At 40.0% G+C, this 14114-nt stretch overlaps 1 protein-coding gene and 1 pseudogene across 1 annotated transcript in view; one reads left to right on the top strand and one right to left on the bottom strand.

The window, feature by feature from the left end:
* The window catches only part of LOC109377862 (H-2 class II histocompatibility antigen, A-F alpha chain-like), a 144080-nt gene that overhangs the window by 91022 nt on the left and 38944 nt on the right, over nt 1–14114 (bottom strand). The window lies entirely within an intron of this gene.
* LOC109377865 (tetraspanin-6 pseudogene) lies at nt 12348–13345 on the top strand (annotated as a pseudogene).

Below are 14114 nucleotides of genomic sequence, written 5' to 3'. Positions count from 1 at the left end.
GCCGTTGCTGGCGACTCACAGCAGCCCAGCTCCAAGTTGAGCTGTTCAGCATCTTAGCTGTAGAGGGCAGTGTCACTGGCCCTCCTATGTGGGAACTGAACCGGGGCCCTCTGGCATCCCAAGCCAGTTCTTAACCATTGTGCCACTCGGCCGGCCCAAACAATTTTTTGTATATCTGTTCACTGCTTGTATGTCTTCTTGGGAGAATTGTCTGATCAGGTCCTCTGCACATTTTTTAATTGGATTGTTTATTTTTTTGGTGTTGAGTTGTATGAGTTTTTATTTTATATATTTTGGATATTAGCCCCTTAGCAGGTGTTATTTGTAAATATCTTCTCCCACTTGGTTGGTCGCCTCTTTGTTTTGTTGATGGGTTTCTTTTTCTGTGCAGAAGCTTTTTGGTTTGATATAGTCCCATTCATTTATTTTAGCTTTCATTTTGCTTGCTTTTGAGGTCGAATTTATAAGATCCTCTTTGAACCCAAAGTCCATAAGTTTAGTACCTGTGGTTTCTTGTATACAATTTATTGTTTCAGGTCTCATATTTAGGTCTTTGATCCATTTTAAGTTAATTTTGGTATATGGTGACAGACTGCAGTCTAATTTCATTCTTTTGCACTTGACCTTCCAATTTTCCCAGCACCATTTATGGAAGAGGTTTTCTTTTCTCCATTGTATCCTTTTGGCTCCTTTGTTGAAAATTAACTGCCCATATACATGTCCTTCAATTTTTAGTGATAGCCTTTCTGGGTAGAGTAATCTTTGTTGTAGGTCCTTGTTTTCCATCACTCTGAATATTTTGTTCCAGTCCTTCTGGCCTTCAAGGTTTCTGTTGAGAAATCAGCTGACAATCTAATGGGAGCTCCTTTATAAGTAACTAGTTGCCTTTCTCTTGTTGCTTTTAGGATTCTCTTTTTGTTTTGAACTGTTGGCATTTTAATCATGATGTGTCTTCGTATGGGCCTCTTTGGATTCATCTTGGAAGTACTCTCTAAGTTTCTTGAGCATCCTTATAATCATTATTTCGAACTCTGTATCTGGTAGGTTGCTTGCCTCCATTTTGTTTAGTTCCTTTTCTGGAGTTTTCTCCTGTTCTTTAATTTGGGACATATTTCTTTGTTTCTGTATTTTGGCTGTCTCTCTGTATTTGTTTCTATGTATTATGTAGATCTATTATGTTTCCCAGTCTTTCCAGGTGGCCTTATGTAGTAGGTGCCGTGTGGGGCCTAGTGGCACAGCCTCCATGCTCACCTGCACCAGGTGATCCAGGAGTATCCCTTGTGTGAGTTGTGTGTGCCCTCTTGTTATAGTTGAGTCTTAATTGCTATTGGCATGTCAGTAGGTGGGATTGACCCTCATGGTGACTGCCTGTGGGGTTTGGCAACATCCACAGGTTGTAGACCACTATGCAGGGGACTTACCTCATGGAGCAGGCTTTGGTGCCTGTTGAGGCCTCCTTTTGGGTGTGCCACTTGTGGGGTTAATTGAGTGCTGCTCTACTCTGGTCTGAAGCCAAACTCCAAGTGTGTTGGTTCTGGGGCCACTTGGGTGATGCTCTGGTACAGGCGTGTCACCCACTGCCTGTGACCATCCAGGGACTACCTGGTAGGAACTACAAAGTGATCCACAGTTGGCCACTGCCTGTGCTGAACCTGGAGGCACATGGGAGAGGCCACACTGCAATCCATGGATGGATGCCACCAGTACCAGGTCTGGGGTTGCTCTGCAAAAAGCCAGGACACTTGTGTCATCTGCTGGTTTCCATAAGGTTCAGCTGCTGATAAATCTAATGTGGTATGGGTATTGGGTGAGGCAGGGTCTCAGTGAGTCAGCAGGGTGATGTGAGTGGAGCTCACCAGGTAAATTCATATTCAGGTTTGAACATGAATGTTGTGGGGTGGGGAGGGGGTGGGGCGGGGCTAAACACAGGAAAGATAGCACCTACCTGCAAGCTGCAAAGGAGAACGACCCCACACAGGGAAAATGGTAATTATACCTCCAGTTCTCGCCTCAAAGCCACAACTCAGTCTCTCCCTGTATGTCTCTGACACCCCCTGAAACACTGTCTCTCTGTTGGAGCCCAGGGTGAGTGCCTGTGAGTAAGTCTGTGTGTGGGCCCTTTAAAAAGATGTCTTGGTTTCCTGCAGCCTTCCACCTCACCTGGATGGTCAGAATCCCCAGTGTTTTTCCCAGCCAGATGTTGTGGTGCTCCTCTTTCCAGTACCAGTACTCTGGGCTGTGGACCATTGTGTGTGGCTGGGGTCCCTAGCTCCTCTGAAGGGAACTGCTGTGGTCAAGATATTCCTCCTGAGTCTCAACCACAACACGAAGTTTTGGGGCTGGCAAGCTTCATGTCTCCACCCCTCCTATCAGTCTTGACGTGGCTTCTTCTTTATATCCTTAGTTATAAAACTCTGTTCAGCTAGATTTCAGATGTTTCTCCAGGTTAGTTGTTCTATAATTTAGTTGTAATTTTAATGTGTTCACAGGATGAGGCAAACACAGTGTTTAAATATGGTGCTATCTTGTATCTCTCTTTCAAAGCTACTGTTAAGAGAAGGTTTCATGTGATCATATGAGTATTTTGGAACATGTGGTGTAATAGAAGTGCTGAAAAGAGTTTGAGCTGTAACTTTCATTTTGGGCCATGATAGAATAATTGGCAACAGACGTAGCCTACTAATGTAAACAATTAGAAAACAAGCAAAAACATACAGGGTGACTGTTTTCAGATTTTGAACAGTGGGCCCTACAGGATTGTGATTCCAGAAAAAGGAACATAAGCAAAAGGAATCCTATGTTTAGTTTGAATTTTTTCCTGAATGGCCTCTTCAAAGCATGATGTACAAGAGGAGGTCACAATGCAGAGCAAGGTGAACTTGCTGAGTTGAAGAAAAAGTGATTTGAGTTTAGGAAAGCTAAGGTGGGTGGAATTTGAAAGGCAGAACTTCAGAGAAGAAATGCTGAAGAAAGAGCTCCAGAAATCTACATAGTGTCCCTTTGAGTCTATGCCTAATATGAAGTTGAAATGCATAGAGTGCAAATACAAGGCTTAGAAGAGAGTCATCAAGGAGCAGTAATCTGTAGAGTTTCTAGAGGACACACACTAGAAGCATTTGAGTTTTAGTCATCCAGAGTGTAGAGTCCCTTTGAATGCCTGGAATTCAGTGGCAACCAGGAAGATCCTGCCTTAGTAGTGGAGCAAAAACAGACTAGTACTACTCACCCACAGTAAAGCTTAAAAAGAAACCTCAAAAGGATTAAGCTGATCTGTAAGTAAATGAACTGCCTATTATAAAAAATAACAACACTCTTTAAAGAAATACAACAAAATCAAGCACTTAACAAAGTACAATCCTCAATGTTTAGTGTCTGATGAAAATTGCCAGGCACACTAAGAAAGAGAACAGCAATGAACTGTAATGAGGAGAGAACTAAGTCAATGGAAAAAGAAACAGAAATGATAAAGAAAATGAAATTAGCAGACAAAAATGTTAAAACACCAATGATAAATACACTCAAGGATTTATAGAAAAAAAGGCATGATGTGTAGAGAATTGGAATACATAAAAATAATAAAAGACATCTAAAAATGAAACACAGCATCTGAAATAAAAACATTCTCTGAATGGATGCATCTCCCCTATCTCCTCTAAGTAACAAAAGCCTTAATCTGCAAAGGGAAAGTATCAAAACTATAGCCTGTGGATACTGGTGGAAACCAACTGCGTAGGGAAGGAGGACTAGGGGAGAAGCCCTACCCACGGGGAGGGGTCAAAACACTTGTGAAAATTCTTATTCATGAATTAATCTGCAAATAATAATCATCTCCTAACCTTATGTTGCCAATCCTTCCCAAGAGAAAGGAAAATGACTGAACCAATGGTCATCATTATCGTTTTATAGTGGTAAGTGTCCCCTGAACCTTCAACACTGTTCAGTCTTGACTAAAGAATCAGCAGTATTTGACATTCCCCTTAGTGACTTTTGCAAACTTTTGTCATTTTTATTTTTGCTATATACATCTCACCTCCAATGTATGAACTCTTAGAAGGCAGGATCCTAGTATTTTCATCTTTAAAACACAGGACTTTAACTCTGTAGGAGTATAAAAACTACCATTAAGTGACAATCCCCATGATCTGGGATCTGTTGGGTTTGGGGGGAGAGGGGCAAAACTACTGGGAAACAACCACATAGATGTGTCAGAGCTCAGACACAGGGGAACCCCTGATCATGAGGGCGAGGAATGCGGGGCACTCAGGCATAAGGCCAAGACAGGATTTTTAGACATTTGGCCAGTCCCTCTTCCTCTAAATCTAATGAAGATGGGCAAAATATGATCGTGGACACTGTGCCATAATACCGTATTTCTCTGAAAATAAAACCTAACAGGAAAATAAGCCCTAGCATGGTTTTTCTGGATGCTTGTAATATAAGCCCTACTCCAAAAATAAGCCCCAGTTAAGATCGTCAGCCAGATGGATGCATTTACTATGTCCGTTGCAATACACGATGGATGTATTGAATTATAAAATGATAATATTAGTACATAATTAAATATAAATAAATAATATTATTGACATTAATACTTAAAATAAATGATAATATAAATTATAATTAAGTATTTGTAAATACCCAAGCAGGCACCTTTGGATGAGAGGTAAACACCTATGTAAACAGATGAACTCGAGACTTATTGCCAAATGACCAATTGGAGTACAGACACACTGCATGAATAAAGTGTGCACTTGATAACGAAAGGACGTGGTTGTGTATAATATGAATCTTCATAATCCAATACGTCGTGTGTTGTAACGGACGTACTTAATGCACTCATGTGAAATAAACATTTTCTGAATTTTGGCGCCTGCAATTTTTAGTCGCTTTTGTGTGGACCATCATTCTTAACTGTCATCATAAGTCTTCAATTAACACTTGATTTAATGGTAGATTTAAAGGGAATAATATTTTGACCCCCAGACAAGATGAGTGCAAAAAGAAAGAGCTATTCTGTCGAGTACAAGAAAGGAATTGTGGAGGACTCCCAGAGCAAGAATCTTACGGCTTTCTTCTCCAAAGAGAAGTTGGATCTCTAAATGGTCCGAAAATCTTGAGCAGAGTAGGATTGCCTGTCAAGAGGTGGATGAGGGAAATGCTAAAAAGTGCAAGTGGATCAGGTTAGCAACTATTATTTCCTGAGCAGGAAGACATCATCAATGGATTGCTGACAGGAGAGCAAAGGCTTTGGTTGTGCACAGGGTTGATATTCAAGCATTTGCCCTTGCAATGGCACCACAGTTAGAAATACCCACAGAAGAATTCAAAGCATCATAACACTGGCTGGATGGCTTCCTTCAGAAATATGAACTGTCTCTAGGTAAGTAGATCGACAACACTGTTCAAGCTGGAAGATACTGAAGTTACTAAACGTGTACTTACATTCAAGTCCTTTGCTGATGGCATCAACTTTTCTAAATACCAACTCTCCAACATGATTGCTATGGATGAAACTGCAGTGTTTATGCGCCAAGGATCTCAAACAAGAATTGATCAGAGGAATGCCTCATCAATCTACATTCCCTCCACTGGTTAAGAAAATGCACATGAAATGTTACCTGTATTTTGCAAATTCACCTGGATGGAAAGAAAGCCCCATCTCTAATCATCACTAAGGGCAAGAAAGATAAGATTGAATGTGTTTCAGGCATTTATGTTCTTGAAACTGAAAAGGCCTGGTGTGCACAGTTATAAGGAATTGCATCAATTTAATGCTGCCACTTGTTTTACAAGGTGGCCAAAAAGGCGTGCTATCTGGGATTCAGCTAGCACTCACTGCACTAAAGACATGAAGAACTTTCGTGCAGAGAGAAGAATAGAACAACTAATGATTCCCACAGGGATGACTACCTATCTCCAGGCTCTTGATATTGCAATAAACAAGCCATTCAAGGATAATTTGTGCATGGAAATTAATGACTACATTGAAAATAGAGTGTAAAGAAATCAGTGTGGAAACTTTGTGAAGATTAGCCTGCAAGAGGTCGTGACTTGGGTGAAGAATTCATGGGATAAATCAATGACAGCTGTGTTGCCAATGCACTATGAGCAGGCTACATGGACAAGAAGTGCTCATTTAAGGAGAGCTCTATTACTGGACATGAGAGATTGGGGCCAATGGTTCTACAGGAAGTAGAGTTGCAAGAAATTCAGGCCGGAATTCGGGGTACGGAGAGTAATGATGATTTCCCAGAAGATGATATGACTATATATGAGTAAATGTAGATTGTTGTACATGAAAAAATAAGACATCCCCTGAAAATAAGCCCTAACGTGTATTTTGGAGCAAAAATTAATATAAGACCCGGTCTTATTTTCAGAGAAATATGATAGTCCATGTAGCTCATAGAGCTGCACTCACTGTCTTCTTTCATCAACTTGTATTAAGACACTGTTTGGGGATTTTCCAGTCAAGATAGCACTGTGCTTGCCTTCTCTCACAACCATATCAAAATTACAACTGAACTAAAAACAACCATCATTGAGGATTGCCTAAAATCTTGCTGAACTGAAGCCCTACAACTAACAAAGGACATGCAGAAGAAACCACCTCGAGACTGAAAGGAGGAACAGAGGCACGGAACGGGCTGGTCCCACACCCGTGTGTGACCATTAAAAATTGGAAGGTTTATTTCAGCTTCGGAGGTTCCCCTGGAAGAGTGAGGGGTCTCAGCCCCTCCCCAGTCCAGGGTTCCAGTGCCAGGGAGAGAAGTCCCCACAATTTTTGGCTGTGAAAATAAGTGGAGATTGTGACTGAGTTAGACAGAGGGCTGCTGGAGTCCCAGGTGCTCCTCTTAAAGAGACCTCGCATAACTTACCCTCTGATGGAATTACTGGCTCTGAGCTCCAGCGCTGGGGCAGCAGCTGGAGAGGCAACAGAGACATAAGGAGGAAACAGCTGTCTGGCTTGGGATGGGGGCTGGAGAGGCAGCTTTCTCCTCAACGGAGGAGCTGGTGGAAGCTATTGTTTCTTTGTTAAGCTCTCTCCCCTGCAAACATGCAGATGCAAGTGGCTGCCATATCTGAGTCTCCATCAAGTTGGCTTGTCCTGGTGATTTGAGACCCCACCCCACCCAACTTTTAGGCACACCCAAGCCGCTTCCAGTGGCTTTTTTGTACAAAATTCCTGTCTTGGCTCATGCTGCAGACTTTCCTTGAGTCTCTCAAAGGTTCTCAGAACCAGACAAGTAGCATCTGGTTTGAGAGTATCCTGTACCTCTGGCTGAGCAGCCCTAAACCTGGCACTAGCTACACCTGGCCTTTGTTCTCAGCTTGGCCTCTCAGGGCAATTGAAGCATGGCACAGGTGGTGGCCATCTGCAGATTTCTTTGTGGCTCCTGCCAGGTGGCCCCTGGTGGGGCACAGGCTGTGGCTGAACTTGACCTGCAGTGAGTCCACTCCCAGGTGGCCGTGGGGCTGGCACCCCCAGCAGCCAGCTTCAAAGTGAGCTGGAGCATCACGCAGTCACCTCCAAGGATGACACACCCAAGGGGTAGATTGGACAAGCACCAGAGACCTGCTGAGGCAGATCCTGCTCCATAGGGTCAGCCCCTGCACAACTCCAGTCTATACAAGGCCAGTCCTACAACCAAAGAGGTCAAAGGTCAATTCCTCCCAATGATATGCAAATATCAACCCAAGGCTAAACTGCAAGAGGAGGGCACACACAACCCACACAAGGGACACACCTAGAGTGCATGGCTCAAGTGACCAGGAAAATTGCACCATGAGCCCCACAGCACACCTACTACATAAAGCCACTCTATTAAGACCAGGAGACATAGCAACCCTACTTAATACATAGAAATAAACACAGAGAGGCAACCAAAATGGGGAAACAAAGAAACATGTCCCAAGTAAAAGAATAGAACAAAGGTCCAGAAAAAGAACTAAACAAAATAAAGACAAGTAATCTACCAGATGCAGAGATTCAAACACTGGTTATAAGAATGCTCAACAATCTCAGGGAGAACTTCAAGAAAAAGATAGGAAACATAAAAATGGAGAGAGAAAACATAAACAAGAACCATTCAGAAATAAAGAATACAATAACAGGAATGAAGAATACATTACAGGGAATCAACAGATTAGATGAAGCACAGGATCAAATCAGCAATTTAGAAGATAAGGTAGCAGAAAACACCCAGTCAGAACAGCAAAAGGGAAAAAGAATCCTAAAAATTGTGGAGAGTTTAAGGGGCCCCTGGGATGACCTCAAGAGTACTAACATTCACATTATAGGGGTAGCAGAAGGAGAAGAGAGAGAACAAGGGATTGAAAACCTATTTGAAAAAAATGACACAAAACTTCCATAACCTGATGAAGGAAAGAGATATACAAACCCAGGAAGCACAGAGAGTCCCAAACAAGATGAACCCAAATAGGCCCACACCAAGAAACATCATAATTAAAATGCCAAAGATTAAAAACAAAGAGAAAATCTTAAAAGCAGCAGGAGAAAAGACGTTAGTATCTACAAGGAAGCTCCCATAAGACTGTCAGCTGATGTCTCAACAAAAACTTTGCAGGCCAGAAGGGATTGGTGGAAATATTCAAAGTGATGAAAAGCAAGGACCTATAACCTAACAAAGCTATCATTTAGAATTGAAGGACAGATAAAGAGCTTCCCAGGCAAGAGAAAGCTAAAGGAGTTAATCACCACAAAACCAGTATTATAAGGAATCTTAGAGGGACTTTTTAAAGATGAATATACATATATATATATATATATATATATATATATATATATATATATATAATAAAATGACAGTAACTACATACGTATCAACAATTACTTTCAACAGAAATAGATTAAATGCTACAATCAAAAGATGAGGGTGGGGGCCAAATATTGTAGACAAAAAACCAAACTCCTTACATATGCTGCTTACAAGAGACTCACTTCAGGTTGAAAGACACACAGAGACTGAAAGTAAAGGGATGGAAAAAGAGATTCATAAAAATGGAAACAAGCAAACAAAAAAGCTGGAGTAGCAATATTATATCAGACAAAGTAGATTTTTTAAAAAAGACTATAACAAGAGACAAAGAGGGACCTAGTAATCCCACTTATGGGTATTTATCTGAACAAACCCAAAATGCTACTTTGAGGGGATGTGCTCATCCATATGTTTGTTGCAGCATTATTTACATAAGCCAAGATATGAAGGCAACCTGGGTGTCCCTGGGATGAATGGATAAAGAAGAAGTGGTACATATATACAATTTAATATTACTCACCCCTAAAAAATACGGAAATCTTGTCATCTGTGACAACATGGATGGAACTAGAAAGTATTGTGCTGAGTCTAGTTAAGTCAGGCAGCAAAAGACAAATGTCATATAATTTCACTTGTAAATGGAATTTAAAGAACAAAATAAACAAACAAAACAGAAACAAACTCATAGATACAGAGAGTATTTTGATGGTTGCCAGATAGGAAGGGGGTCTGGGAGTGAGTGAAAGGGGAAGGGGTTAAGAAGTACAAATTGGTTGTTATACAGTAGTCATGGGGGTGTAGAGTAATGTAGGATAGGTATAACATAAGGCATATAGTCAATAATATTGTAATAACTATGTATGGTGCCAGGTGAGTACTAGATCCACTGAGGTGACAGATGGGAGAGGGGACTGGGGGAAGATAAAAAAGGTGAAGGGATTAAAAAAATACAAATTGCTAGTTCCACAATAGTCATGGGGACATAAAGTATAGGGAATATAATCAATAATATGGTAATAACTATGTAGTGCCAGGTGGTACTAGTCAGGGGGATCACTTTCTAAAGTATATAAATGTCTAACCATTATGCTGTACACCTGAAACTAATATAAAATAATGCTGAATGTCAACTCTAATTGAAAAATTTAAAAGAGGGGAGATAAAGAAGAATAAGAGGTTTAAAGTTCCAGATACAAATAAGTTTTGGGGATGCAAAATACAGCATAGAAATATAGTAATAATATCGTGATAGCGTGGTACAGTGTCAGGTGGTTGCTGGACTTATTATGGTGATCAGTTCTTTAGCATAGGGTATATAATCAGTAATGTAGTAATAACTCTGTACAGTGTCAGGTGGGTACTGTTAAATAACTACGATATGCACATGAAACTAATATAATGTTGTATGTTAGCTGTGTTTTAATAAAAATATTTTTTTTAAAAAGCCTGTGTTTTGCACTCCACATTTGTGAGCCCACTGGGAGGAGGACCAGGTTCTGATACATGAAATTATCGTTAAAATGGCAGTTCTGTGCAGGGGTGGTCATGGCACTTCCAAGAAGAAAAATACAGTGGATTTACGATCAAATACATCTAATGTGCTCTGCTGTTTCTGTCCATAAGGGCAGGATAAGAGGTAGGGATTCTAAACCACAATGATTCCATCACCTGCACAGAGATGAGAAATAACAAGAAGACTTCTTTGTCTTTGTTACTGATGTTAAAAAAATAAATTCAGTACTATTATATTAAAAACTAATGTGTATATAGCTCACCATCGATTGCAGAGAACTCATACAAATTACATCTGCATTCATGACAGTGGTCCTGTGAGGTGTTTATTCTTTCTATAGAAGAGACAAAACTAGGTCTTTCAGAGCTGAAATGACTTATCTGTGTTCACTGTGCTACTGATTTGACGCTTTCTTCGGATTCTCTAAAATGTGATTTTAAACAGATAACTACGTGTAAAGAGAAAGGACCTGGAAAATTCATATAACTGGTTATCCAAAGGTTATATAGGGGCATATGTGAGTAGCTTCATAAAGATTTAGAAAATTTCAAACTAAAAAGCTTCTGCACAGAAAACAAACAAACAAACAAACAAACAAACAAAAACCCTCAACAAAACAAAGAGGCAGCCAACTGAATGGGAGAAGATATTTACAAACAATTTCTCTGATAAGGGCCTAATATCCAAAATATATAAGGAACTCATACACATCAACAACAAAAAGTCAAACAACCCAGTTAAAACATGGGCAGAGCACATGAACAGAAACTTCTCCCAAGAAGACATACAAACAGCCAACAGATACGTGAAAAAATGCTTAACTTCACTAGCTATTAGAGAAATGCAAATCAAAACCACGGTGAGATATCACCTCACACCTGTTAGAATGACTATCATCAACAAGTAATAACAAGTGTTGGAGGGCTGTCTAGAACAAGGAACCCTCATATGCATACACTGTTAGGGGAATGTAGATTGGTGCAGCCGGTATGGAAGGCAGTGTGGAAGTTCGTCAAAAAATTAAGAATAGAATTACCATATGACACAGCAATCCCTCTTCTGGATATCTACCCCAAAACCCTGAAAACATTTGTCTGTAAATTAAGTTTGCAAACTCACCCTAAAAAAAGTGCTACATACCTCATTGCTGAATATCACTATGGTTACCTTTGAAGTACTCCCCTTGGGAAGCTATGCACCGACCCAGTGCCTAGTCCACCCTTCAAAGCAATTTTGGAATTCTTTTTCTGGAATGGCCATCAGAGCTGTTATCGTTTTATCCTTTATGTCCTGAATGTCATCAGGGCCGGCCGAGTGGCTCAGTTGGTTAAGAACTTGCTCAAGAGTTTGAGCTCTGAGCAACAGCGGTTCTATGCCCGGCCCGAGCTGAGCTGCTGCTAAACTGCCAATAGGTAGCAGGATGGCTCAGCTAAAAAAAAAAAGAAATAAATGAAAAATAAAAATAAAAACACAAGCAGCTAATCTCACAAGCTTTATAGGGACCCTGTGGCTTAGTCGGTCAAAGAGCCTGTCTAGTGAATGTCATCAAAATGTCTTCCTTTCAATTTTTCCTTTATCTTCGGGTAAAGAGAGAAGTCATTGGGGGCCAGATCAGAAGAGTAGGGAGGGTGTTCCAATACAGTTATTTGTTTACTGGCTAAAAACTCCCTCAGAGACAGTGCCTTGTGAGCTGGTGCATTGTCGTGTTGCAAGAGCCATGAATTGTTGGTGAAAAGTTCAGGTTGCCTTTTTCATGCAGTCTTTTCAGCACTGACACATAGTAAACTTGGTTAACTGTTTGTCTAGTTGGTACAAACTCATAATAAATAATCTCTCTAATATAAAAATAAAGGTTAGCAACATCATTGCAACAAGTTCACAAACTTAATTGTCATACTTTGCATGTACTCTGATGTTCATTACAGCTTTATTTATGGTGGCCAAGACATGGAAACAACCAAAGTATCCTTTGGCAGATGACTGGACAAAGATGTGGTATAGGAATTTGATGTCGCGCTTGCTGTGTTCAGATCGCCTGAGCAGCGGGGCAGGGTCCTGGGTTAGTCATGGCGTCCCTGTCTCAGAGACTGCAAACTAAACCAGTCATTACTTGTCTCAAAAGCATCCTGCTGATCTTCACTTTCATCTTCTGGATCACTGGTGTTATCCTTCTTGTGGTTGGCATTTGGGGCAAGGTGAGCCTGGAGAACTATTTTTCCCTCTTAAAAGAGAAGGCCACAAATGTCCCCTTCGTGCTCATCGGCACTGGCACTGTCATCATTCTTTTGGGCACCTTTGGCTGTTTTGCTACCTGCCAGGCTTCTGCACAGATGCTAAAACTGTATGCAATGTTTCTGACTCTCAATTTTTGGTTGAACTGGTTGCTACCATCGTAGGGTTTGTTTTCAGACATGAGATTAAGATCAGCTTTAAGAATAACTATGAGAAGGCTTTAAAGCAGTATAACGCTACAGGAGATTATAGAAGTGATGCAGTAGACAAGATTCAAAATACATTGCATTGTTGTGGTGTCACCGACTTTAGAGATTGGAAGGATACTAATTATTACTCAGAAAAAGGATTTCCAAAAAGCTGCTGTAACCTTTATTGTTCTCCTCAGAGAGATGCAAATAAAGTGAACAACAAAGGTTGTTTTATAAAGGTGATGACCACTATAGAATCAGAAATGGGAGTTGTTGCTGGAATTTCCTTTGGAGTTGCTTGCTTCTAGCTGATTGGAATTTTTCTTGCCTACTGCCTCTCTCATGCCATAACAAATAACCAATATGAGATAGTGTAACAAGCATAGCACGGTCTTACTCCTCTCCAACTTTAAGGACATTTACATCCTCCCTCCCCCGTGAAGTACCAGATCGCCTGGTTGGAATACTGCCTGACATTACCCACGAATAGACTGAAAAACTACACCAATAGTCTGATTCAATCTAAACCTTTGTTCAATATAAGTCCACCTTTTGTCCCATTCATCAAAGATCATTGAAACCCCTTACCACTCTGAAACACTGGAAGAGCTAGTAAATTGTAAATGAAAAAAAAAAAAAGAAGATGTGGTATATACACAATAGAATACCACTCTGCCATAAGAAAAGATGAAATACTCCCATTTGCAACAACATGGATGGATTTTGAGATTATTACGCTAAGCGAAATCAGACAGAAAAGTTGAGAACCATATGACTTCACTCATATGTGGGATATAAAACTGAAAGCAACAAAGGAACAAATAAACAATTAAAAAACAAAAACTTGTAGACACAGACAACAGTTTAATGGTTACCAGAGGGGAAAGGGGAAAGGGAGCTGGTAGAGGAGGGTAAAGGGAACCAAATATATGGTGATGGAAAGAGAGCTGACTCTGCATAGTGAACACACAATGTGATATATAGATAATATAGTATAGAATTGTATACTTGAAACCCATGTAATTTTACTAAATTGTCACTTAAATAAATTTAATTTTTAGAAAATTTCAGGGATGATTGCTTGATCAATTTTTATTAAAGGGATTATTATTATATGTTATATAATAATATATATTATTAATTGTACTATTTTTATATATTATATATTAATTATAATATATTATTATATTCTGGGGCAGTATTTCTTTTCTCTTTTTTCATCATATTTTTAATTTCAGTATAGTTGGTATACAATATTATATTAGTTTCAGGTGTTTAGTATAGTGATTAGACATTTATATACCTTACAATGTGACTATCACACTAAGTCTAGTAATCATTTGTCACTGTGCAAATTTATCACACTATTATTGACTGTATTCCCTTTCATCTTTTTCA

The sequence above is a fragment of the Hipposideros armiger genome, unplaced genomic scaffold, assembly GCF_001890085.2.
Source record: "Hipposideros armiger isolate ML-2016 unplaced genomic scaffold, ASM189008v1 scaffold_1589, whole genome shotgun sequence".
Classification (NCBI taxonomy): domain Eukaryota; kingdom Metazoa; phylum Chordata; class Mammalia; order Chiroptera; family Hipposideridae; genus Hipposideros; species Hipposideros armiger.
The sequence above is the reverse complement of the archived record's forward strand: the minus strand, read 5'-3'. Positions and strand labels throughout refer to the sequence as shown.